General features: G+C 46.1%; 59 non-coding genes across 59 annotated transcripts; all 59 read left to right on the top strand.

Moving 5' to 3' along the window:
* The first annotated feature begins 158 nt into the window (after nt 1-158).
* Nucleotides 159-230, top strand: trnat-ugu (transfer RNA threonine (anticodon UGU)). Its single transcript has one exon. It is a non-coding gene; the product is annotated as a tRNA-Thr (tRNA).
* Nucleotides 231-433: 203 nt separating this feature from the next.
* On the top strand, nt 434-505 carry trnaa-ugc (transfer RNA alanine (anticodon UGC)). The gene has a single exon. It is a non-coding gene; the product is annotated as a tRNA-Ala (tRNA).
* Nucleotides 506-991: 486 nt separating this feature from the next.
* trnaa-ugc (transfer RNA alanine (anticodon UGC)) lies at nt 992-1063 on the top strand. Its single transcript has one exon. It is a non-coding gene; the product is annotated as a tRNA-Ala (tRNA).
* A 113-nt stretch (nt 1064-1176) lies between these two features.
* On the top strand, nt 1177-1248 carry trnaa-ugc (transfer RNA alanine (anticodon UGC)). The gene has a single exon. It is a non-coding gene; the product is annotated as a tRNA-Ala (tRNA).
* A 114-nt stretch (nt 1249-1362) lies between these two features.
* trnaa-ugc (transfer RNA alanine (anticodon UGC)) lies at nt 1363-1434 on the top strand. The gene has a single exon. It is a non-coding gene; the product is annotated as a tRNA-Ala (tRNA).
* Nucleotides 1435-1911: 477 nt separating this feature from the next.
* trnaa-ugc (transfer RNA alanine (anticodon UGC)) lies at nt 1912-1983 on the top strand. Its single transcript has one exon. It is a non-coding gene; the product is annotated as a tRNA-Ala (tRNA).
* Nucleotides 1984-2097: 114 nt separating this feature from the next.
* trnaa-ugc (transfer RNA alanine (anticodon UGC)) lies at nt 2098-2169 on the top strand. Its single transcript has one exon. It is a non-coding gene; the product is annotated as a tRNA-Ala (tRNA).
* Nucleotides 2170-2307: 138 nt separating this feature from the next.
* On the top strand, nt 2308-2379 carry trnaa-cgc (transfer RNA alanine (anticodon CGC)). Its single transcript has one exon. It is a non-coding gene; the product is annotated as a tRNA-Ala (tRNA).
* A 300-nt stretch (nt 2380-2679) lies between these two features.
* trnaa-ugc (transfer RNA alanine (anticodon UGC)) lies at nt 2680-2751 on the top strand. The gene has a single exon. It is a non-coding gene; the product is annotated as a tRNA-Ala (tRNA).
* A 291-nt stretch (nt 2752-3042) lies between these two features.
* trnaa-ugc (transfer RNA alanine (anticodon UGC)) lies at nt 3043-3114 on the top strand. Its single transcript has one exon. It is a non-coding gene; the product is annotated as a tRNA-Ala (tRNA).
* A 116-nt stretch (nt 3115-3230) lies between these two features.
* Nucleotides 3231-3302, top strand: trnaa-agc (transfer RNA alanine (anticodon AGC)). Its single transcript has one exon. It is a non-coding gene; the product is annotated as a tRNA-Ala (tRNA).
* Nucleotides 3303-3416: 114 nt separating this feature from the next.
* On the top strand, nt 3417-3488 carry trnaa-ugc (transfer RNA alanine (anticodon UGC)). Its single transcript has one exon. It is a non-coding gene; the product is annotated as a tRNA-Ala (tRNA).
* Nucleotides 3489-3955: 467 nt separating this feature from the next.
* Nucleotides 3956-4027, top strand: trnaa-ugc (transfer RNA alanine (anticodon UGC)). Its single transcript has one exon. It is a non-coding gene; the product is annotated as a tRNA-Ala (tRNA).
* Nucleotides 4028-4132: 105 nt separating this feature from the next.
* trnaa-ugc (transfer RNA alanine (anticodon UGC)) lies at nt 4133-4204 on the top strand. Its single transcript has one exon. It is a non-coding gene; the product is annotated as a tRNA-Ala (tRNA).
* A 115-nt stretch (nt 4205-4319) lies between these two features.
* trnaa-agc (transfer RNA alanine (anticodon AGC)) lies at nt 4320-4391 on the top strand. Its single transcript has one exon. It is a non-coding gene; the product is annotated as a tRNA-Ala (tRNA).
* Nucleotides 4392-4503: 112 nt separating this feature from the next.
* On the top strand, nt 4504-4575 carry trnaa-agc (transfer RNA alanine (anticodon AGC)). Its single transcript has one exon. It is a non-coding gene; the product is annotated as a tRNA-Ala (tRNA).
* Nucleotides 4576-4866: 291 nt separating this feature from the next.
* Nucleotides 4867-4938, top strand: trnaa-ugc (transfer RNA alanine (anticodon UGC)). The gene has a single exon. It is a non-coding gene; the product is annotated as a tRNA-Ala (tRNA).
* A 105-nt stretch (nt 4939-5043) lies between these two features.
* Nucleotides 5044-5115, top strand: trnaa-ugc (transfer RNA alanine (anticodon UGC)). The gene has a single exon. It is a non-coding gene; the product is annotated as a tRNA-Ala (tRNA).
* A 299-nt stretch (nt 5116-5414) lies between these two features.
* Nucleotides 5415-5486, top strand: trnaa-cgc (transfer RNA alanine (anticodon CGC)). The gene has a single exon. It is a non-coding gene; the product is annotated as a tRNA-Ala (tRNA).
* Nucleotides 5487-5600: 114 nt separating this feature from the next.
* On the top strand, nt 5601-5672 carry trnaa-ugc (transfer RNA alanine (anticodon UGC)). Its single transcript has one exon. It is a non-coding gene; the product is annotated as a tRNA-Ala (tRNA).
* A 115-nt stretch (nt 5673-5787) lies between these two features.
* On the top strand, nt 5788-5859 carry trnaa-ugc (transfer RNA alanine (anticodon UGC)). The gene has a single exon. It is a non-coding gene; the product is annotated as a tRNA-Ala (tRNA).
* Nucleotides 5860-6150: 291 nt separating this feature from the next.
* trnaa-ugc (transfer RNA alanine (anticodon UGC)) lies at nt 6151-6222 on the top strand. Its single transcript has one exon. It is a non-coding gene; the product is annotated as a tRNA-Ala (tRNA).
* Nucleotides 6223-6513: 291 nt separating this feature from the next.
* Nucleotides 6514-6585, top strand: trnaa-ugc (transfer RNA alanine (anticodon UGC)). Its single transcript has one exon. It is a non-coding gene; the product is annotated as a tRNA-Ala (tRNA).
* A 662-nt stretch (nt 6586-7247) lies between these two features.
* trnaa-ugc (transfer RNA alanine (anticodon UGC)) lies at nt 7248-7319 on the top strand. The gene has a single exon. It is a non-coding gene; the product is annotated as a tRNA-Ala (tRNA).
* Nucleotides 7320-7434: 115 nt separating this feature from the next.
* trnaa-ugc (transfer RNA alanine (anticodon UGC)) lies at nt 7435-7506 on the top strand. The gene has a single exon. It is a non-coding gene; the product is annotated as a tRNA-Ala (tRNA).
* Nucleotides 7507-7797: 291 nt separating this feature from the next.
* Nucleotides 7798-7869, top strand: trnaa-ugc (transfer RNA alanine (anticodon UGC)). Its single transcript has one exon. It is a non-coding gene; the product is annotated as a tRNA-Ala (tRNA).
* Nucleotides 7870-8160: 291 nt separating this feature from the next.
* trnaa-ugc (transfer RNA alanine (anticodon UGC)) lies at nt 8161-8232 on the top strand. The gene has a single exon. It is a non-coding gene; the product is annotated as a tRNA-Ala (tRNA).
* Nucleotides 8233-8895: 663 nt separating this feature from the next.
* Nucleotides 8896-8967, top strand: trnaa-ugc (transfer RNA alanine (anticodon UGC)). Its single transcript has one exon. It is a non-coding gene; the product is annotated as a tRNA-Ala (tRNA).
* A 114-nt stretch (nt 8968-9081) lies between these two features.
* Nucleotides 9082-9153, top strand: trnaa-ugc (transfer RNA alanine (anticodon UGC)). The gene has a single exon. It is a non-coding gene; the product is annotated as a tRNA-Ala (tRNA).
* A 114-nt stretch (nt 9154-9267) lies between these two features.
* trnaa-ugc (transfer RNA alanine (anticodon UGC)) lies at nt 9268-9339 on the top strand. The gene has a single exon. It is a non-coding gene; the product is annotated as a tRNA-Ala (tRNA).
* Nucleotides 9340-9453: 114 nt separating this feature from the next.
* Nucleotides 9454-9525, top strand: trnaa-ugc (transfer RNA alanine (anticodon UGC)). The gene has a single exon. It is a non-coding gene; the product is annotated as a tRNA-Ala (tRNA).
* A 114-nt stretch (nt 9526-9639) lies between these two features.
* On the top strand, nt 9640-9711 carry trnaa-ugc (transfer RNA alanine (anticodon UGC)). The gene has a single exon. It is a non-coding gene; the product is annotated as a tRNA-Ala (tRNA).
* Nucleotides 9712-10195: 484 nt separating this feature from the next.
* On the top strand, nt 10196-10267 carry trnaa-ugc (transfer RNA alanine (anticodon UGC)). The gene has a single exon. It is a non-coding gene; the product is annotated as a tRNA-Ala (tRNA).
* Nucleotides 10268-10372: 105 nt separating this feature from the next.
* trnaa-cgc (transfer RNA alanine (anticodon CGC)) lies at nt 10373-10444 on the top strand. Its single transcript has one exon. It is a non-coding gene; the product is annotated as a tRNA-Ala (tRNA).
* Nucleotides 10445-10558: 114 nt separating this feature from the next.
* Nucleotides 10559-10630, top strand: trnaa-ugc (transfer RNA alanine (anticodon UGC)). The gene has a single exon. It is a non-coding gene; the product is annotated as a tRNA-Ala (tRNA).
* Nucleotides 10631-10744: 114 nt separating this feature from the next.
* On the top strand, nt 10745-10816 carry trnaa-ugc (transfer RNA alanine (anticodon UGC)). Its single transcript has one exon. It is a non-coding gene; the product is annotated as a tRNA-Ala (tRNA).
* Nucleotides 10817-10931: 115 nt separating this feature from the next.
* Nucleotides 10932-11003, top strand: trnaa-ugc (transfer RNA alanine (anticodon UGC)). The gene has a single exon. It is a non-coding gene; the product is annotated as a tRNA-Ala (tRNA).
* Nucleotides 11004-11480: 477 nt separating this feature from the next.
* trnaa-ugc (transfer RNA alanine (anticodon UGC)) lies at nt 11481-11552 on the top strand. The gene has a single exon. It is a non-coding gene; the product is annotated as a tRNA-Ala (tRNA).
* A 114-nt stretch (nt 11553-11666) lies between these two features.
* Nucleotides 11667-11738, top strand: trnaa-ugc (transfer RNA alanine (anticodon UGC)). The gene has a single exon. It is a non-coding gene; the product is annotated as a tRNA-Ala (tRNA).
* A 484-nt stretch (nt 11739-12222) lies between these two features.
* Nucleotides 12223-12294, top strand: trnaa-ugc (transfer RNA alanine (anticodon UGC)). Its single transcript has one exon. It is a non-coding gene; the product is annotated as a tRNA-Ala (tRNA).
* A 105-nt stretch (nt 12295-12399) lies between these two features.
* Nucleotides 12400-12471, top strand: trnaa-ugc (transfer RNA alanine (anticodon UGC)). Its single transcript has one exon. It is a non-coding gene; the product is annotated as a tRNA-Ala (tRNA).
* Nucleotides 12472-12770: 299 nt separating this feature from the next.
* Nucleotides 12771-12842, top strand: trnaa-ugc (transfer RNA alanine (anticodon UGC)). The gene has a single exon. It is a non-coding gene; the product is annotated as a tRNA-Ala (tRNA).
* Nucleotides 12843-12947: 105 nt separating this feature from the next.
* trnaa-ugc (transfer RNA alanine (anticodon UGC)) lies at nt 12948-13019 on the top strand. The gene has a single exon. It is a non-coding gene; the product is annotated as a tRNA-Ala (tRNA).
* Nucleotides 13020-13133: 114 nt separating this feature from the next.
* On the top strand, nt 13134-13205 carry trnaa-ugc (transfer RNA alanine (anticodon UGC)). The gene has a single exon. It is a non-coding gene; the product is annotated as a tRNA-Ala (tRNA).
* A 114-nt stretch (nt 13206-13319) lies between these two features.
* trnaa-ugc (transfer RNA alanine (anticodon UGC)) lies at nt 13320-13391 on the top strand. The gene has a single exon. It is a non-coding gene; the product is annotated as a tRNA-Ala (tRNA).
* A 114-nt stretch (nt 13392-13505) lies between these two features.
* On the top strand, nt 13506-13577 carry trnaa-ugc (transfer RNA alanine (anticodon UGC)). The gene has a single exon. It is a non-coding gene; the product is annotated as a tRNA-Ala (tRNA).
* Nucleotides 13578-13876: 299 nt separating this feature from the next.
* Nucleotides 13877-13948, top strand: trnaa-ugc (transfer RNA alanine (anticodon UGC)). Its single transcript has one exon. It is a non-coding gene; the product is annotated as a tRNA-Ala (tRNA).
* Nucleotides 13949-14053: 105 nt separating this feature from the next.
* Nucleotides 14054-14125, top strand: trnaa-ugc (transfer RNA alanine (anticodon UGC)). Its single transcript has one exon. It is a non-coding gene; the product is annotated as a tRNA-Ala (tRNA).
* A 299-nt stretch (nt 14126-14424) lies between these two features.
* On the top strand, nt 14425-14496 carry trnaa-ugc (transfer RNA alanine (anticodon UGC)). The gene has a single exon. It is a non-coding gene; the product is annotated as a tRNA-Ala (tRNA).
* Nucleotides 14497-14601: 105 nt separating this feature from the next.
* trnaa-ugc (transfer RNA alanine (anticodon UGC)) lies at nt 14602-14673 on the top strand. The gene has a single exon. It is a non-coding gene; the product is annotated as a tRNA-Ala (tRNA).
* Nucleotides 14674-14787: 114 nt separating this feature from the next.
* On the top strand, nt 14788-14859 carry trnaa-ugc (transfer RNA alanine (anticodon UGC)). Its single transcript has one exon. It is a non-coding gene; the product is annotated as a tRNA-Ala (tRNA).
* Nucleotides 14860-14973: 114 nt separating this feature from the next.
* Nucleotides 14974-15045, top strand: trnaa-ugc (transfer RNA alanine (anticodon UGC)). Its single transcript has one exon. It is a non-coding gene; the product is annotated as a tRNA-Ala (tRNA).
* A 114-nt stretch (nt 15046-15159) lies between these two features.
* On the top strand, nt 15160-15231 carry trnaa-ugc (transfer RNA alanine (anticodon UGC)). Its single transcript has one exon. It is a non-coding gene; the product is annotated as a tRNA-Ala (tRNA).
* A 105-nt stretch (nt 15232-15336) lies between these two features.
* Nucleotides 15337-15408, top strand: trnaa-ugc (transfer RNA alanine (anticodon UGC)). The gene has a single exon. It is a non-coding gene; the product is annotated as a tRNA-Ala (tRNA).
* A 661-nt stretch (nt 15409-16069) lies between these two features.
* trnaa-ugc (transfer RNA alanine (anticodon UGC)) lies at nt 16070-16141 on the top strand. The gene has a single exon. It is a non-coding gene; the product is annotated as a tRNA-Ala (tRNA).
* A 105-nt stretch (nt 16142-16246) lies between these two features.
* Nucleotides 16247-16318, top strand: trnaa-ugc (transfer RNA alanine (anticodon UGC)). Its single transcript has one exon. It is a non-coding gene; the product is annotated as a tRNA-Ala (tRNA).
* Nucleotides 16319-16617: 299 nt separating this feature from the next.
* trnaa-ugc (transfer RNA alanine (anticodon UGC)) lies at nt 16618-16689 on the top strand. The gene has a single exon. It is a non-coding gene; the product is annotated as a tRNA-Ala (tRNA).
* Nucleotides 16690-16794: 105 nt separating this feature from the next.
* On the top strand, nt 16795-16866 carry trnaa-ugc (transfer RNA alanine (anticodon UGC)). Its single transcript has one exon. It is a non-coding gene; the product is annotated as a tRNA-Ala (tRNA).
* Nucleotides 16867-17165: 299 nt separating this feature from the next.
* On the top strand, nt 17166-17237 carry trnaa-ugc (transfer RNA alanine (anticodon UGC)). The gene has a single exon. It is a non-coding gene; the product is annotated as a tRNA-Ala (tRNA).
* Nucleotides 17238-17278: the final 41 nt, after the last annotated feature.

Genomic DNA, 17278 nt, shown 5'->3' on the forward strand with positions numbered 1-17278 from the left:
GTAAAGCACATGCTTAGCATGTATGAGGTCCCGGGTTCGATCTCCACCTCCTTTTCTTTTACAAACGTTCCAAACAAATTATCAGCTATGTTTTCGGATACCTTGCTACCCTCATCTCAAGCACAGAGATTTTAAGGAGGGTGACACAGGGGGATATGTGGGATGTAGCTCAATGGTAGAGTGCAAGCTTTGTATGGTTGTGTTCCTGGGTTCGATCCCCAGCATCTCAATTTCGCTTGAAAAGTGTGCTAAACCAATTGCAAGCATTTTGGTCGTGCTACCCTAAAGGACAGAGAATTTTAAGGAGGGTGACACTGCATCTCCATTTCTGTTACAATCGTGCCAAACTAATCATCAGCTAGATTTTTAGATACCTTGCCACCCTCATCTCAAGGACAGAGAATTTTATGGAGGGTAGCTCAGGTTAAATTGTGGGGATGTAGCTCAGTGGAAGAGCGCAAGCTTTGCATGTTTGAGGTCCTGGGTTCAATCCCCAGCATCTCCACCTCCATTTCTGTTACAAAGGTGCCAAACAAATCATCAGCAAGATTTTAGGATACCCTGCGCCCCTCATCTCAAGGACAGAGAATTTTATTGAGGGTAGCACAGGTGGAGCTGTGGGGATGTAGCTCAGTGGTAGAGCGCAAGCTTTCCATCTATCAAGTCCTGGGTTCGATCCCCAGCATCTCCACCTCCAACTCTGTTATAAAAGTGCCAAACAAATCAACAGGTATATTTTAGGATACCCTGCCACCCTCATCTCAAGGACAGAGAATTTTATGGAGGGTAGCACAGATGGAACCGTGGGGATGTAGCTCAGAGGTAGAAAGCAAGCTTTCCATCTATCAAGTCTTGGGTTCGATCCCCAGCATCTCCACCTCCAACTCTGTTATAAAAGTGCCAAACAAATCAACAGCTAGATTTTAGGATACCCTGCCACCCTCATCTCAAGGACAGATAATTTTATGGAGGGTAGCACAGGTGGAACTGTGGGGATGTAGCTCAGTGGTAGAGCGCAAGCTTTGCATGTTTGAGGTCCTGGGTTCAATCCCCAGCATCTCCACCTTCATTTCCGTTACAAATGTGCCAAACAAATTCCAGCTATGTTTTTGTATACCTTGCAACCCTCATCTCAAGGACAGAGAATTTTATGGAGGGTAGCTCAGGTGAAACTGTGGGGATGTAGCTCAGTGGTAGAGCGCAAGCTTTGCATGTTTGAGGTCCTGGGTTCAATCCCCATCATCTCCACCTTCATTTCTGTTACAAAGGTGCCAAACAAATCATCAGCAAGATTTTAAAATACCTTGCCACCCTCATCTCAAGGACAGAGAATTTTATGGAGGGTAGCACAGATGGAACCGTGGGGATGTAGCTCAGTGGTAGAGCGCAAGCTTTGCATGTTTGAGGTCCTGGGTTCAATCCCCACCATCTCCACCTTCTTTTCTGTTACAAAAGGGCCAAACAAATCATCAGCTAGATTTTAGTGTACCATGCCACCCTCATCTCAAGGATAGACAATTTTATGGACGGTAGCACAGGTGGAACTGTGGGGATGTAGCTCAGTGTTAGAGTGCAAGCTTTGCATGTTTGAGGTCCTAGGTTCAATCCCCAGCATCTCCACCTTCTTTTCTGTTACAAAAGGGCCAAACAAATCATCAGCTAGATTTTAGTATACCTTGCCAACCTCATCTCAAGGACAGAGAATTTTATGGACGGTAGCACAGGTGGAACTGTGGGGATGTAGCTCAGTGGTAGAGCGCAAGCTTTCCATCAATCAAGTCCTGGGTTCCATCTCCACCTCCATCTCTGTTATAAACGTGCCAAACAAATCAACAGTTTGATTTTAGTATACCATGCCACCCTCATCTCAAGGAATGAGAATTTTATGGAGGGTGACAGAGATGGAGCTGTGGGGATGTAGCTCAGTGGTAGAACGCAAGCTTTGCATGTTTGAGGTCCTTGGTTCAATCCCAAGCATCTCCACCTCCGTTTCTCTTACAAACGTGCCAAACAAATCATCAGCGAGATTTTAGTATACCATGCCACCCTCATCTCAAGGAATGAGAATTTTATGGAGGGTGACAAAGGTGGAACTGTGGGGATGTAGCTCAGTGGTAGAGCGCAAGCTTTGCATGTTTGAGGTCATGGGTTCAATCCCCAGCATCTCCACCTCCGTTTCTCTTACAAACGTGCCACACAAATCATCAGCTAGATTTTAGTATACCTTTCCACCCTCATCTCAAGGACAGAGAATTTTATGGGCGCTAGCACAGGTGGAACTGTGGGGATGTAGCTCAGTGGAACTGTGGGGATGTAGCTCAGTGGTAGAGCGCATGCTTCGCATGTTTGAGGTCCTGGGTTCAATCCCCAGCATCTCCACCTTCTTTTCTGTTACCAAAGTGCCAAACAAATCATCATCTAGATTTTAGTGTACCTTGCCACCCTCATCTCAAGGACAGAGAACTTTATGGAGGGTAGCACAGGTGGAAGAGTGGGGATGTAGCTCAGTGTTAGAGTGCAAGCTATGCATGTTTGAGGTCCTAGGTTCAATCCCCAGCATCTCCACCTTCCTTTCTGTTACAAAGGTGCCAAACAAATTATCAGCTATGTTTTTGGATACCTTGCCCCCCTCATCTCAAGAACAGAGAATTTTATGGAGGGTGACATAGGTGGAAGTGTGGGGATGTAGCTCAGTGGTAGAGCGCAAGCTTTGCATGTTTGAGGTCCTGGGTTCAATCCCCAGCATCTCCACCATCTTTTCTGTTACAAAAGTGCCACACAAATCATCAGCTAGATTTTAGAATACATTGCCACCCTCATCTCAAGGACAGAGAATTTTATGGACGGTAGCACAGGTGGAACTGTGGGGATGTAGCTCAGTGGTAGAGCGCAAGCTTTGCATGTTTTAGGTCCTGGTTTCAATCCCCACCATCTCCACCTACATTTCTGTGCCAAACAAATTATCAGCTATATTTTCGGATACCTTGCCACCCTCATCTCAAGAACAGAGAATTTTATGGAGGGTGACACAGGTGGAAGTGTGGGGATGTAGCTCAGTGGTAGAGCGCAAGCTTTGCATGTTTGAGGTCCTGGGTTCAATCCCCAGCATCTCCACCTCCATATCTGTTACCAACGTGCCAAAAAAAATTATCAGCAATTTTTTTTGTATACCTTGCCACCCTCATCTCAAGGACAGAGAATTTTATGGAGGGGAGCACAGGTGGAACTGTGGGGCTGTAGCTCAGTGGTAGAGCGCAAGCTTAGCAAGTTTGAGGTCCTGGTTTCAATCCCCAGCATCTCCACCATCTTTTCTGTTACAAACGTGCCAAACAAATCATCAGCGAGATTTTAGTATACCTTGCCACCCTCATCTCAAGGACAGAGAATTTTATGGACGGTAGCACAGGTGGAACTGTGGTGTTGTAGCTCAGTGGTAGAGCGCAAGCTTTGCATGTTTGAGGTCCTGGGTTCAATCCCCACCATCTCCACCACCATTTCTGTGCCAGACAAACAATCAGCTATGTTTTAGAATACCTTGCCACCCTCATCTCAAGGACATAGAATTTTATGGACGGTAGCAAAGGTGGAACTGTGGTGTTGTAGCTCAGTGGTAGAGCGCAAGCTTTGCATATTTGAGGTCCTGGGTTCAATCCCCACCATCTCCACCTACATTTCTGTGCCACACAAATCATCAGCTAGATTTTAGTATACCTTGCCACCCTCATCTCAAGGACAGAGAATTTTATGGGCGCTAGCACAGGTGGAACTGTGGGGATGTAGCTCAGTGGTAGAGCGCAAGCTTTGCATGTTTGAGGTCCTGGTTTCAACCCCAGCATCTCCACCTTCTTTTCTGTTACAAAGGTGCCAAACAAATTATCAGCTATGTTTTTGGATACCTTGCCACCCTCATCTCAAGGACAGAGAATTTTATGGAGGGTAGCACAGGTGGAAGTGTGGGGATGTAGCTCAGTGGTAGAGCGCAAGCTTTGCATGTTTTAGGTCCTGGGTTCAATCCCCACCATCTCCACCTACATTTCTGTGCCAAACAAATTATCAGCTATATTTTTGGATACCTTGCCACCCTCATCTCAAGAACAGAGAATTTTATGGAGGGTGACACAGGTGGAAGTGTGGGGATGTAGCTCAGTGGTAGAGCGCAAGCTTTGCATGTTTGAGGTCCTGGGTTCAATCCCCAGCATCTCCACCTCCATATCTGTTACCAACGTGCCAAAAATTTTTATCAGCAATTTTTTTGTATACCTTGCCACCCTCATCTCAAGGACAGAGAATTTTATGGAGGGTAGCACAGGTGGAACTGTGGGGCTGTAGCTCAGTGGTAGAGCGCAAGCTTAGCAAGTTTGAGGTCCTGGTTTCAATCCCCAGCATCTCCAGCTTCTTTTCTGTTACAAATGTGCCAAACAAATCATCAGCTGTTTTTGTAAACCTTGCCACCCTCATCTCAAGGACAGAGAATTTTATGGAGGGTAGCACAGGTGGATCTGTGGGGATGTAGCTCAGTGGTAGAGCGCAAGCTTAGCATGTTTGAGGTTCTGCGTTCAATCCCCAGCATCTCCACCATCTTTTCTGTTACAAACGTGCCAAACAAATCATCAGCGAGATTTTAGTATACCTTGCCACCCTCATCTCAAGGACAGAGAATTTTATGGACGGTAGCACAGGTGGAACTGTGGTGTTGTAGCTCAGTGGTAGAGCGCAAGCTTTGCATGTTTGAGCTCCTGGGTTCAATCCCCACCATCTCAACCACCATTTCTGTGCCAGACAAATAATCAGCTATGTTTTAGAATACCTTGCCACCCTCATCTCAAGGACAGAGAATTTTATGGACGGTAGCACAGGTGGAGCTGTGGTGTTGTAGCTCAGTGGTAGAGCGCAAGCTTTGCATGTTTGAGGTCCTGGGTTCAATCCCCACCATCTCCACCTACATTTCTGTGCCAAACAAATTATCAGCTGTGTTTTTGGATACCTTGCCACTCTCATCTCAAAGACAGAGATCTTTATGGAGGGTAGCACAGGTGGAACTGTGGGGATGTAGCTCAGTGGTAGAGCGCAAGCTTTGCATGTTTGAGGTCCTGGGTTCAATCCCCAGCATCTCCACCTTCTTTTCTGTTACAAAAGTGCCACACAAATCATCAGCTAGATTTTAGTATACCTTGCCACCCTCATCTCAAGGACAGAGAATTTTATAGAGGGTAGCTAAGGTGAAACTGTGGGGATGTACCTCAGTGGTAGAGCGCAAGCTTTGCATGTTTGAGGTCCTGGTTTCAACCCCAGCATCGCCACCTTCTTTTCTGTTACAAAGGTGCCAAACAAATTATCAGCTATGTTTTTGGATACCTTGCCACCCTCATCTCAAGGACAGAGAATTTTATGGAGGGTAGCACAGGTGGAACTGTGGGGATGTAGCTCAGTGGTAGAGCGCAAGCTTCGCATGTTTGAGGTTCTGGGTTCAATCCCCAGCATCTCCACCTTCTTTTCTGTTACAAAGGTGCCAAACAAATCATCAGCAAGATTTTAGAATACCTTGCCACCCTGATCTCAAGGACAGAGAATTTTATGGAGGGTGACAAAGGTGGAAGAGTGGGGATGTAGCTCAGTGGTAGAGCGCAAGCTTTGCATGTTTGAGGTCCTGGGTTCAATCCCCAGCATCTCCACATCCATTTCTGTTACAAACGTGCCAAACAAATTATCAGCTATGTTTTTGCATAACTTGCCACCCTCGTCTCAACGACAGAGAATTCTATGGAGGGTGACAAGGGTGGAAGTGTTGGGGATGTAGCTCAGTGGTAGAGCGCAAGCTTTGCACGTTTGAGGTCCTGGGTTCATTCCTCAGCATCTCCACCTCCATTTCTGTGCCAAACAAATTATCAGCTGTGTTTTTGGATACCTTGCCACCCTCATCTCAAGGACAGAGAATTTTATGGAGGGTGACACAGGTGGAAGAGTGGGGATGTATCTCAGTGGTAGAGCGCAAGCTTTGCATATTTGAGGTCCTGGTTTCAATCCCCAGCATCTCCACCTCATTTTCTGTTACCAATGTGCCAAACAAATTATCAGCAATATTTTTGTATACCTTGCCACCCTCATCTCAAGGACAGAGAATTTTATGGAGGGTAGCACAGGTGGAAGTCTGGGGATGTAGCTCAGTGGTAGAGCGCAAGCTTTGCATGTTTGAGGTCCTGGGTTCAATCCCCAGCATCTCCACCTCCATTTCTGTGCCAGACAAATTATCAGCTATGTTTTTGGATACCTTGCCACCCTCATCTCAAGGACAGAGAATTTTATGGAGGGTGACACAGGTGGAAGAGTGGGGATGTAGCTCAGTGGTGGAGCGCAAGCTTTGCATGTTTGAGGTCCTGATTTCAATCCCCAGCATCTCCACCTTCTTTTCTGTTACAAAAGTGCCACACAAATCAACAGTTAGATTTTAGTATGCCTTGACACCCGCAACTCAAGGACAGAGAATTTTATGGACGGTAGCACAGGTGGAACTTTGGGGATGTAGCTCAGTGGTAGAGCGCAAGCTTTGCATGTTTGAGGTACTGGGTTTAATCCTCAGCATCTCCACCTTATTTTCTGTTACAAAGGTGCCAAACAAATTATCAGCTATGTTTTTGGATACCTTGCCACCCTCATCTCAAGGACAGATAATTTTATGGAGGGTAGCATAGGTGGAACTGTGGGGATATAGCTCAGTGGTAGAGCGCAAGCTTTCCATCTATCAAGTCCTGGGTTCCATCTCCACCTCCAACTCTGTTATAAACGTGCCAAACAAATCAACAGCTATGTTTTTGTATACAATGCCACCCTCATCTCAAGGACAGAGAATTTCATGGACGGTGACACAGGTGGAAGTCTGGGGATGTAGCTCAGTGGTGGAGCGCAAGCTTTGCATGTTTGAGGTCCTGATTTCAATCCCCAGCATCTCCACCTTCTTTTCTGTTACAAAAGTGCCACACAAATCAACAGCTAGATTTTAGTATGCCTTGACACCCTCAACTCAAGGACAGAGAATTTTATGGGCGCTAGCACAGGTGGAACTGTGGGGATGTAGCTCAGTGGTAGAGCGCAAGCTTTGCATGTTTGAGGTCCTGGTTTCAACCCCAGCATCGCCACCTTCTTTTCTGTTACAAAGGTGCCAAACAAATTATCAGCTATGTTTTTGGATACCTTGCCACCCTGATCTCAAGGACAGAGAATTTTATGGAGGGTGACAAAGGTGGAAGAGTGGGGATGTAGCTCAGTGGTAGAGCGCAAGCTTTGCATGTTTGAGGTCCTGGGTTCAATCCCCAGCATCTCCACATCCATTTCTGTTACAAACGTGCCAAACAAATTATCAGCTATGTTTTTGCATAACTTGCCACCCTCGTCTCAACGACAGAGAATTCTATGGAGGGTGACAAGGGTGGAAGTGTTGGGGATGTAGCTCAGTGGTAGAGCGCAAGCTTTGCACGTTTGAGGTCCTGGGTTCATTCCTCAGCATCTCCACCTCCATTTCTGTGCCAAACAAATTATCAGCTGTGTTTTTGGATACCTTGCCACCCTCATCTCAAGGACAGAGAATTTTATGGAGGGTGACACAGGTGGAAGAGTGGGGATGTATCTCAGTGGTAGAGCGCAAGCTTTGCATATTTGAGGTCCTGGTTTCAATCCCCAGCATCTCCACCTCATTTTCTGTTACCAATGTGCCAAACAAATTATCAGCAATATTTTTGTATACCTTGCCACCCTCATCTCAAGGACAGAGAATTTTATGGAGGGTAGCACAGGTGGAAGTCTGGGGATGTAGCTCAGTGGTAGAGCGCAAGCTTTGCATGTTTGAGGTCCTGGGTTCAATCCCCAGCATCTCCACCTCCATTTCTGTGCCAGACAAATTATCAGCTATGTTTTTGGATACCTTGCCACCCTCATCTCAAGGACAGAGAATTTTATGGAGGGTGACACAGGTGGAAGAGTGGGGATGTAGCTCAGTGGTGGAGCGCAAGCTTTGCATGTTTGAGGTCCTGATTTCAATCCCCAGCATCTCCACCTTCTTTTCTGTTACAAAAGTGCCACACAAATCAACAGTTAGATTTTAGTATGCCTTGACACCCTCAACTCAAGGACAGAGAATTTTATGGACGGTAGCACAGGTGGAACTTTGGGGATGTAGCTCAGTGGTAGAGCGCAAGCTTTGCATGTTTGAGGTACTGGGTTTAATCCTCAGCATCTCCACCTTATTTTCTGTTACAAAGGTGCCAAACAAATTATCAGCTATGTTTTTGGATACCTTGCCACCCTCATCTCAAGGACAGATAATTTTATGGAGGGTAGCATAGGTGGAACTGTGGGGATGTAGCTCAGTGGTAGAGCGCAAGCTTTCCATCTATCAAGTCCTGGGTTCCATCTCCACCTCCAACTCTGTTATAAACGTGCCAAACAAATCAACAGCTATGTTTTTGTATACAATGCCACCCTCATCTCAAGGACAGAGAATTTCATGGACGGTGACACAGGTGGAAGTCTGGGGATGTAGCTCAGTGGTGGAGCGCAAGCTTTGCATGTTTGAGGTCCTGATTTCAATCCCCAGCATCTCCACCTTCTTTTCTGTTACAAAAGTGCCACACAAATCAACAGCTAGATTTTAGTATGCCTTGACACCCTCAACTCAAGGACAGAGAATTTTATGGAGCGTAGCACAGGTGGAACTTTGGGGATGTAGCTCAGTGGTAGAGCGCAAGCTTTGCATGTTTGAGGTACTGGGTTTAATCCTGAGCATCTCCACCTTATTTTCTGTTACAAAGGTGCCAAACAAATCATCAGCTAGATTTTCGTATACCATGCCACCCTCATCTCAAGGAATGAGAATTTTATGGAGGGTGACATAGGTGGAAGTGTGGGGATGTAGCTCAGTGGTAGAGCGAAAGCTTTGCATGTTTGAAGTCCTGGGTTCAATTCCCAGCATCTCCACCTTCTTTTCTGTTACAAAAGGGCCAAACAAATCATCAGCTATGTTTTTGTATACCTTGCAACCCTCATCTCAAGGACAGAGAATTTTATGGAGGGTAGCTCAGGTTAAACTGTGGGGATGTAGCTCAGTGGTAGAGCGCAAGCTTTGCATGTTTGAGGCCCTGGGTTCAGTCCCCAGCATCTCCACCTTCTTTTCTGTTACAAAGGTGCCAAACAAATCATCAGCAAGATTTTAGAATACCATGCCACCCTGATCTCAATGACAGACAATGTTATGGAGGGTGACAAAGGTGGAAGTGTGGGGATGTAGCTCAGTGGTAGAGCGCAAGCTTTGCATGTTTGAGGCCCTGGGTTCAATCCCCAGCATCTCCACCTTCTTTTCTGTTACAAAGGTGCAAAACAAATCATCAGCAAGATTTTAGAATACCATGCCACCCTGATCTCAATGACAGACAATTTTATGGAGGGTGACAAAGGTGGAAGTGTGGGGATGTAGCTCAGTGGTAGAGCGCAAGCTTTGCATGTTTGAGGTCCTGGGTTCAATCCCCAGCATATCCACCTTCTTTTCTGTTACCAAAGTGCCAAACAAATCATCATCTAGATTTTAGTGTACCTTGCCACCCTCATCTCAAGGACAGAGAATTTTATGGAGGGTAGCACAGGTGGAACTGTGGGGATGTAGCTCAGTGGTAGAGCGCATGCTTTGCATGTTTGAGGTTCTGGGTTCAATCCTCAGCATCTCCATCTCCACCTCCATTTCTGTGCCAGACAAATTATCAGCTTTTTTTTTTTGGATACCTTGCCACCCTCATCTCAAGGACAGAGAATTTTATGGAGGGTGACACAGGTGGAGGAGTGGGGATGTAGCTCAGTGGTGGAGCGCAAGTTTTGCATGTTTGAGGTCCTGATTTCAACCCCAGCATCTTCACCTTCTTTTCTGTTACAAAGGTGCCAAAAAAATGATCAGCAAGATTTTAAAATGCCTTGCCACCCTCATCTCAAGGACAGAGAATTTTATGGAGGGTAGCACAGGTGGAAGAGTGGTGATGTAGCTCAGTGGTAGAGCGCAAGCTTTGCGTGTTTGAGGTCCTGGGTACAATCTCCAGGATCTCCACTTTCTTTTCTGTTACAAAAGTGCCAAACAAATTATCATCTATGTTTTTGGATACGTTGCCACCCTCATCTCAAGAACAGAGAATTTTATGGCGGGTGACATAGGTGGAAGAGTGGGGATGTAGCTCAGTGTTAGAGCGCAAGCTTTGCATGTTTGAGGTCCTGGGTTCAATCCCCAGCATCTCCACCTCCATTTCTGTGCCAAACAAATTATAAGCTATGTTTTTGGAAACCTTGCCACCCTCATCTCAAGAGCAGAGAATTTTATGGAGGGTGACACAGGTGGAAGAGTGGGGATGTAGCTCAGTGGTAGAGCGCAAGCTTCGCATGTTTAAGGTCCTGCGTTCAATCCCCAGCATCTCCACCATCTTTTCTGTTACAAACGTGCCAAACAAATCATCAGCTAGATTTTCGTATACCATGCCACCCTCATCTCAAGGAATGAGAATTTTATGGAGGGTGACATAGGTGGAAGTGTGGGGATGTAGCTCAGTGGTAGAGCGCAAGCTTTGCATGTTTGAAGTCCTGGGTTCAATCCCCAGCATCTCCACCTTCTTTTCTGTTACAAAAGGGCCAAACAAATCATCAGCTACATTTTAGTGTACCATGCCACCCTCATCTCAAGGATAGAGAATTTTATGGACGGTAGCACAGGTGGAACTGTGGGGATGTAGCTCAGTGGTAGAGCGCATGCTTTGCATGTTTGAGGTCCTGGGTTCAATCCCCAGCATCTCCATCTCCATTTCCGTTACAAATGTGCCAAACAAATTATCAGCTATATTTTTGCATACCTTGCCACCCTCATCTCAACTACAGAGAATTTTATGGAGGGTGACAAAGGTGGAAGTGTTGGGGATGTAACTCAGTGGTAGAGTTTAAGCTTTGCATGTTTGAGGTTCTGGGTTCAATCCCCAGCATCTCCACCTACTTTTCTGTTACAAAAGGGCCAAACAAATCATCAGCTAGATTTTAGTATACCTTGCCACCCTCATCTCAAGGACAGAGAATTTTATGGACGGTAGCACAGGTGGAACTGTGGGGATGTAGCTCAGTGGTAGAGCGCAAGCTTTCCATCAGTCAAGTCCTGGGTTCCATCTCCACCTCCAACTCTGTTATAAACGTGCCAAACAAATCAACAGTTTGATTTTAGTATACCATGCCACCCTCATCTCAAGGAATGAGAATTTCATGGAGGGTGACAGAGGTGGAGCTGTGGGGATGTAGCTCAGTGGTAGAATGCAAGCTTTGCATGTTTGAGGTCCTTGGTTCAATCCCCAGCATCTCCACCTCCGTTTCTCTTACAAATGTGCCAAACAAATCATCAGCGAGATTTTAGTATACCATGCCACCCTCATCTCAAGGAATGAGAATTTTATGGAGGGTGACAAAGGTGGAACTGTGGGGATGTAGCTCAGTGGTAGAGCGCAAGCTTTGCATGTTTGAGGTCCTGGGTTCAATCCCCAGCATCTCCACCTCCGTTTCTCTTACAAACGTGCCAAACAAATCATCAGCAAGATTTTGGAATACCATGCCACCCTGATCTCAAGGACAGAGAATTTTATGGAGGGTGACAAAGGTGGACGTGTGGGGATGTAGCTCAATGGTAGAGCGCAAGCTTTGCATGTTTGAGGTCCTGGGTTCAATCCCCAGCATCTCCACCTTCTTTTCTGTTACAAAGGTGCCAAACAAATCATCAGCAAGATTTTAGAATACCTTGCCACCCTGATCTCAAGGACAGAGAATTTTATGGAGGGTGACAAAGGTGGAAGAGTGGGGATGTAGCTCAATGGTAGAGCGCAAGCTTTGCATGTTTGAGGTCCTGGTTTCAACCCCAGCATCTCCACCTTCTTTTCTTTTGCAAAGGTGCCAAACAAATTATCAGCTGTGTTTTTGGATACCTTGCCACCCTCATCTCAAGGACAGAGAATTTTATGGGCGCTAGCACAGGTGGAATTGTGGGGATGTAGCTCAGTGGTAGAGCGCAAGCTTTGCATGTTTGAGGTCCTGGTTTCAACCCCAGCATCTCCACCTTCTTTTCTTTTGCAAAGGTGCCAAACAAATTATCAGCTATGTTTTTGGATACCTTGCCACCCTCATCTCAAGGACAGAGAATTTTATGGAGGGTAGCACAGGTGGAACTGTGGGGATGTAGCTCAGTGGTAGAGCGCAAGCTTTGCATGTTTGAGGTCCTGGGTTCAATCCCCACCATCTCCACCTACATTTCTGTGCCAAACAAATTATCAGCTGTGTTTTTGGATACCTTGCCACTCTCATCTCAAAGACAGAGATCTTTATGGAGGGTAGCACAGGTGGAACTGTGGGGATGTAGCTCAGTGGTAGAGCGCAAGCTTTGCATGTTTGAGGTCCTGGGTTCAATCCCCAGCATCTCCACATTCTTTTCTGTTACAAAAGTGCCACACAAATCATCAGCTAGATTTTAGTATACCTTGCCACCCTCTTCTCAAGGACAGAGAATTTTATGGGCGCTAGCACAGGTGGAACTGTGGGGATGTAGCTCAGTGGTAGAGCGCAAGCTTTGCATGTTTGAGGTCCTGGTTTCAACCCCAGCATCTCCACCTTCTTTTCTTTTACAAAGGTGCCAAACAAATTATCAGCTATGTTTTTGGATACCTTGCCACCCTCATCTCAAGGACAGAGAATTTTATGGAGGGTAGCACAGGTGGAACTGTGGGGATGTAGCTCAGTGGTAGAGCGCAAGCTTTGCATGTTTGAGGTCCTGGGTTCAATCCCCACCATCTCCACCTACATTTCTGTGCCAAATAAATTATCAGCTGTGTTTTTGGATACCTTGCCACTCTCATCTCAAAGACAGAGATCTTTATGGAGGGTAGCACAGGTGGAACTGTGGGGATGTAGCTCAGTGGTAGAGCGCAAGCTTTGCATGTTTGAGGTCCTGGGTTAAATCCCCAGCATCTCCACCTTCTTTTCTGTTACAAAAGTGCCACACAAATCATCAGCTAGATTTTAGTATACCTTGCCACCCTCATCTCAAGGACAGAGAATTTTATAGAGGGTAGCTAAGTTGAAACTGTGGGGATGTACCTCAGTGGTAGAGCGCAAGCTTTGCATGTTTGAGGTCCTGGGTTCAATCCCCAGCATCTCCACCTTCTTTTCTGTTACAAAGGTGCCAAACAAATCATCAGCAATATTTTAGAATACCTTGCCACCCTGATCTCAAGGACAGAGAATTTTATGGAGGGTGACAAAGGTGGAAGAGTGGGGATGTAGCTCAGTGGTAGAGCGCAAGCTTTGCATGTTTGAGGTCCTGGGTTCAATCCCCAGCATCTCCACCTTCTTTTCTGTTACAAAAGTGCCAAACAAATCATCAGCTTGATTTTAGTATACCTTGCCACCCTCATCTCAAGGACAGAGAATTTTATAGAGGGTAGCTAAGGTGAAACTGTGGGGATGTAGCTCAGTGGTAGAGCGCAAGCTTTGCATGTTTGAGGTCCTGGGTTCAATCCCCAGCATCTCCACCTTCTTTTCTGTTACAAAAGTGCCACACAAATCATCAGCTAGATTTTAGTATACCTTGCCACCCTCATCTCAAGGACAGAGAATTTTATGGGCGCTAGCACAGGTGGAACTGTGGGGATGTAGCTCAGTGGTAGAGCGCAAGCTTTGCATGTTTGAGGTCCTGGTTTCAACCCCAGCATCTCCACCTTCTTTTCTTTTACAAAGGTGCCAAACAAATTATCAGCTATGTTTTTGGATACCTTGCCACCTTCATCTCAAGGACAGAGAATTTTATGGAGGGTAGCACAGGTGGAACTGTGGGGATGTAGCTCAGTGGTAGAGCGCAAGCTTTGCATGTTTGAGGTCCTGGGTTCAATCCCCACCATCTCTTCTTACATTTCTGTTACAAACAAATTATCAGCTGTGTTTTTGGATACCTTGCCACTCTCATCTCAAAGACAGAGATCTTTATGGAGGGTAGCACAGGTGGAACTGTGGGGATGTAGCTCAGTGGTAGAGCGCAAGCTTTGCATGTTTGAGGTCCTGGGTTCAATCCCCAGCATCTCCACCTTCTTTTCTGTTACAAAAGTGCCACACAAATCATCAGCTAGATTTTAGTATACCTTGCCACCCTCATCTCAAGGACAGAGAATTTTATGGGCGCTAGCACAGGTGGAACTGTGGGGATGTAGCTCAGTGGTAGAGCGCAAGCTTTGCATGTTTGAGGTCCTGGTTTCAACCCCAGCATCTCCACCTTCTTTTCTGTTACAAACGTGCCAAACAAATCATCAGCGAGATTTTAGTATACCTTGCCACCCTCATCTCAAGGACAGAGAATTTTATGGAGGGTAGCACAGGTGGAACTGTGGGGATGTAGCTCAGTGGTAGAGCGCAAGCTTTGCATGTTTGAGGTCCTGGGTTCAATCCCCACCATCTCCACCTACATTTCTGTGCCAAATAAATTATCAGCTGTGTTTTTGGATACCTTGCCACTCTCATCTCAAAGACAGAGATCTTTATGGAGGGTAGCACAGGTGGAACTGTGGGGATGTAGCTCAGTGGTAGAGCGCAAGCTTTGCATGTTTGAGGTCCTGGGTTCAATCCCCAGCATCTCCACCTTCTTTTCTGTTACAAAAGTGCCACACAAATCATCAGCTAGATTTTAGTATACCTTGCCACCCTCATCTCAAGGACAGAGAATTTTATAGAGGGTAGCTAAGGTGAAACTGTGGGGATGTACCTCAGTGGTAGAGCGCAAGCTTTGCATGTTTGAGGTCCTGGGTTCAATCCCCAGCATCTCCACCTTCTTTTCTGTTACAAAGGTGCCAAACAAATCATCAGCAAGATTTTAGAATACCTTGCCACCCTGATCTCAAGGACAGAGAATTTTATGGAGGGTGACAAAGGTGGAAGAGTGGGGATGTAGCTCAGTGGTAGAGCGCAAGCTTTGCATGTTTGAGGTCCTGGGTTCAATCCCCAGCATCTCCACCTTCTTTTCTTTTACAAAAGTGCCAAACAAATCATCAGCTTGATTTTAGTATACCTTGCCACCCTCATCTCAAGGACAGAGAATTTTATAGAGGGTAGCTAAGGTGAAACTGTGGGGATGTAGCTCAGTGGTAGAGCGCAAGCTTTGCATGTTTGAGGTCCTGGGTTCAATCCCCACCATCTCCACTTACATTTCTGTTACAAACAAATTATCAGCTGTGTTTTTGGATACCTTGCCACTCTCATCTCAAAGACAGAGATCTTTATGGAGGGTAGCACAGGTGGAACTGTGGGGATGTAGCTCAGTGGTAGAGCGCAAGCTTTGCATGTTTGAGGTCCTGGGTTCAATCCCCAGCATCTCCACCTTCTTTTCTGTTACAAAAGTGCCACACAAATCATCAGCTAGATTTTAGTATACCTTGCCACCCTCATCTCAAGGACAGAGAATTTTATGGGCGCTAGCACAGGTGGAACTGTGGGGATGTAGCTCAGTGGTAGAGCGCAAACTTTGCATGTTTGAGGTCCTGGTTTCAACCCCAGCATCTCCACCTTCTTTTCTGTTACAAACGTGCCAAACAAATCATCAGCGAGATTTTAGTATACCTTGCCACCCTCATCTCAAGGACAGAGAATTTTATGGACGGTAGCACAGGTGGAACTGTGGTGTTGTAGCTCAGTGGTAGAGCGCAAGCTTTGCATGTTTGAGGTCCTGGGTTCAATCCACACCATCTCCACCACCATTTCTGTGCCATACAAATAATCAGCTATGTTTTAGAATACCTTGCCACCCTCATCTCAAGGACAGAGAATTTTATAGAAGGTAGCTAAGGTGAAACTGTGGGGATGTAGCTCAGTGGTAGAGCACAACTTTTGCATGTTTGAGGTCCTGGGTTCCACCCCAGCATCTCCACCTTCTTTTCTGTTACAAAGGTGCCAATTAAATCATCAGCAAGATTTTAGAATACCTTGCCACCCTGATCTCAAGGACAGAGAATTTTATGGAGGGTGACAAAGGTGGAAGAGTGGGGATGTAGCTCAGTGGTAGAGCGCAAGCTTTGCATGTTTGAGGTCCTGGGTTCAATCCCCACCATCTCCACCTACATTTCTGTGCCAAACAAATTATCAGCTGTGTTTTTGGATACCTTGCCACTCTCATCTCAAAGACAGAGATCTTTATGGAGGGTAGCACATGTGGAACTGTGGGGATGTAGCTCAGTGGTAGAGCGCAAGCTTTGCATGTTTGAGGTCCTGGGTTCAATCCCCAGCATCTCCACCTTCTTTTCTGTTACAAAAGTGCCACACAAATCATCAGCTAGATTTTAGTATACCTTGCCACCCTCATCTCAAGGACAGAGAATTTTATGGGCGCTAGCACAGGTGGAACTGTGGGGATGTAGCTCAGTGGTAGAGCGCAAGCTTTGCATGTTTGAGGTCCTGGTTTCAACCCCAGCATCTCCACCTTCTTTTCTTTTACAAAGGTGCCAAACAAATTATCAGCTATGTTTTTGGATACCTTGCCACCCTCATCTCAAGGACAGAGAATTTTATGGAGGGTAGCACAGGTGGAACTGTGGGGATGTAGCTCAGTGGTAGAGCGCAAGCTTTGCATGTTTGAGGTCCTGGGTTCAATCCCCACCATCTCCACCTACATTTCTGTGCCAAACAAATTATCAGCTGTGTTTTTGGATACCTTGCCACTCTCATCTCAAAGACAGAGATCTTTATGGAGGGTAGCACAGGTGGAACTGTGGGGATGTAGCTCAGTGGTAGAGCGCAAGCTTTGCATGTTTGAGGTCCTGGGTTCAATCCCCAGCATCTCCACCTTCTTTTCTGTTACAAAAGTGCCACACAAATCATCAGCTAGATTTTAGTATACCTTGCCACCCTCATCTCAAGGACAGAGAATTTTATGGGCGCTAGCACAGGTGGAACTGTGGGGATGTAGCTCAGTGGTAGAGCGCAAGCTTTGCATGTTTGAGGTCCTGGTTTCAACCCCAGCATCTCCACCTTCTTTTCTTTTACAAAGGTGCCAAACAAATTATCAGCTATGTTTTTGGATACCTTGCCACCCTCATCTCAAGGACAGAGAATTTTATGGAGGGTAGCACAGGTGGAACTGTGGGGATGTAGCTCAGTGGTAGAGCGCAAGCTTTGCATGTTTGAGGTCCTGGGTTCAATCCCCACCATCTCCACCTACATTTCTGTGCCAAATAAATTATCAGCTGTGTTTTAG

The sequence above is a fragment of the Leptonotus elevatus genome, chromosome 4, assembly GCF_054856555.1.
Source record: "Leptonotus elevatus isolate MCC_2025b chromosome 4, RoL_Lele_1.0, whole genome shotgun sequence".
NCBI classification, from domain to species: domain Eukaryota; kingdom Metazoa; phylum Chordata; class Actinopteri; order Syngnathiformes; family Syngnathidae; genus Leptonotus; species Leptonotus elevatus.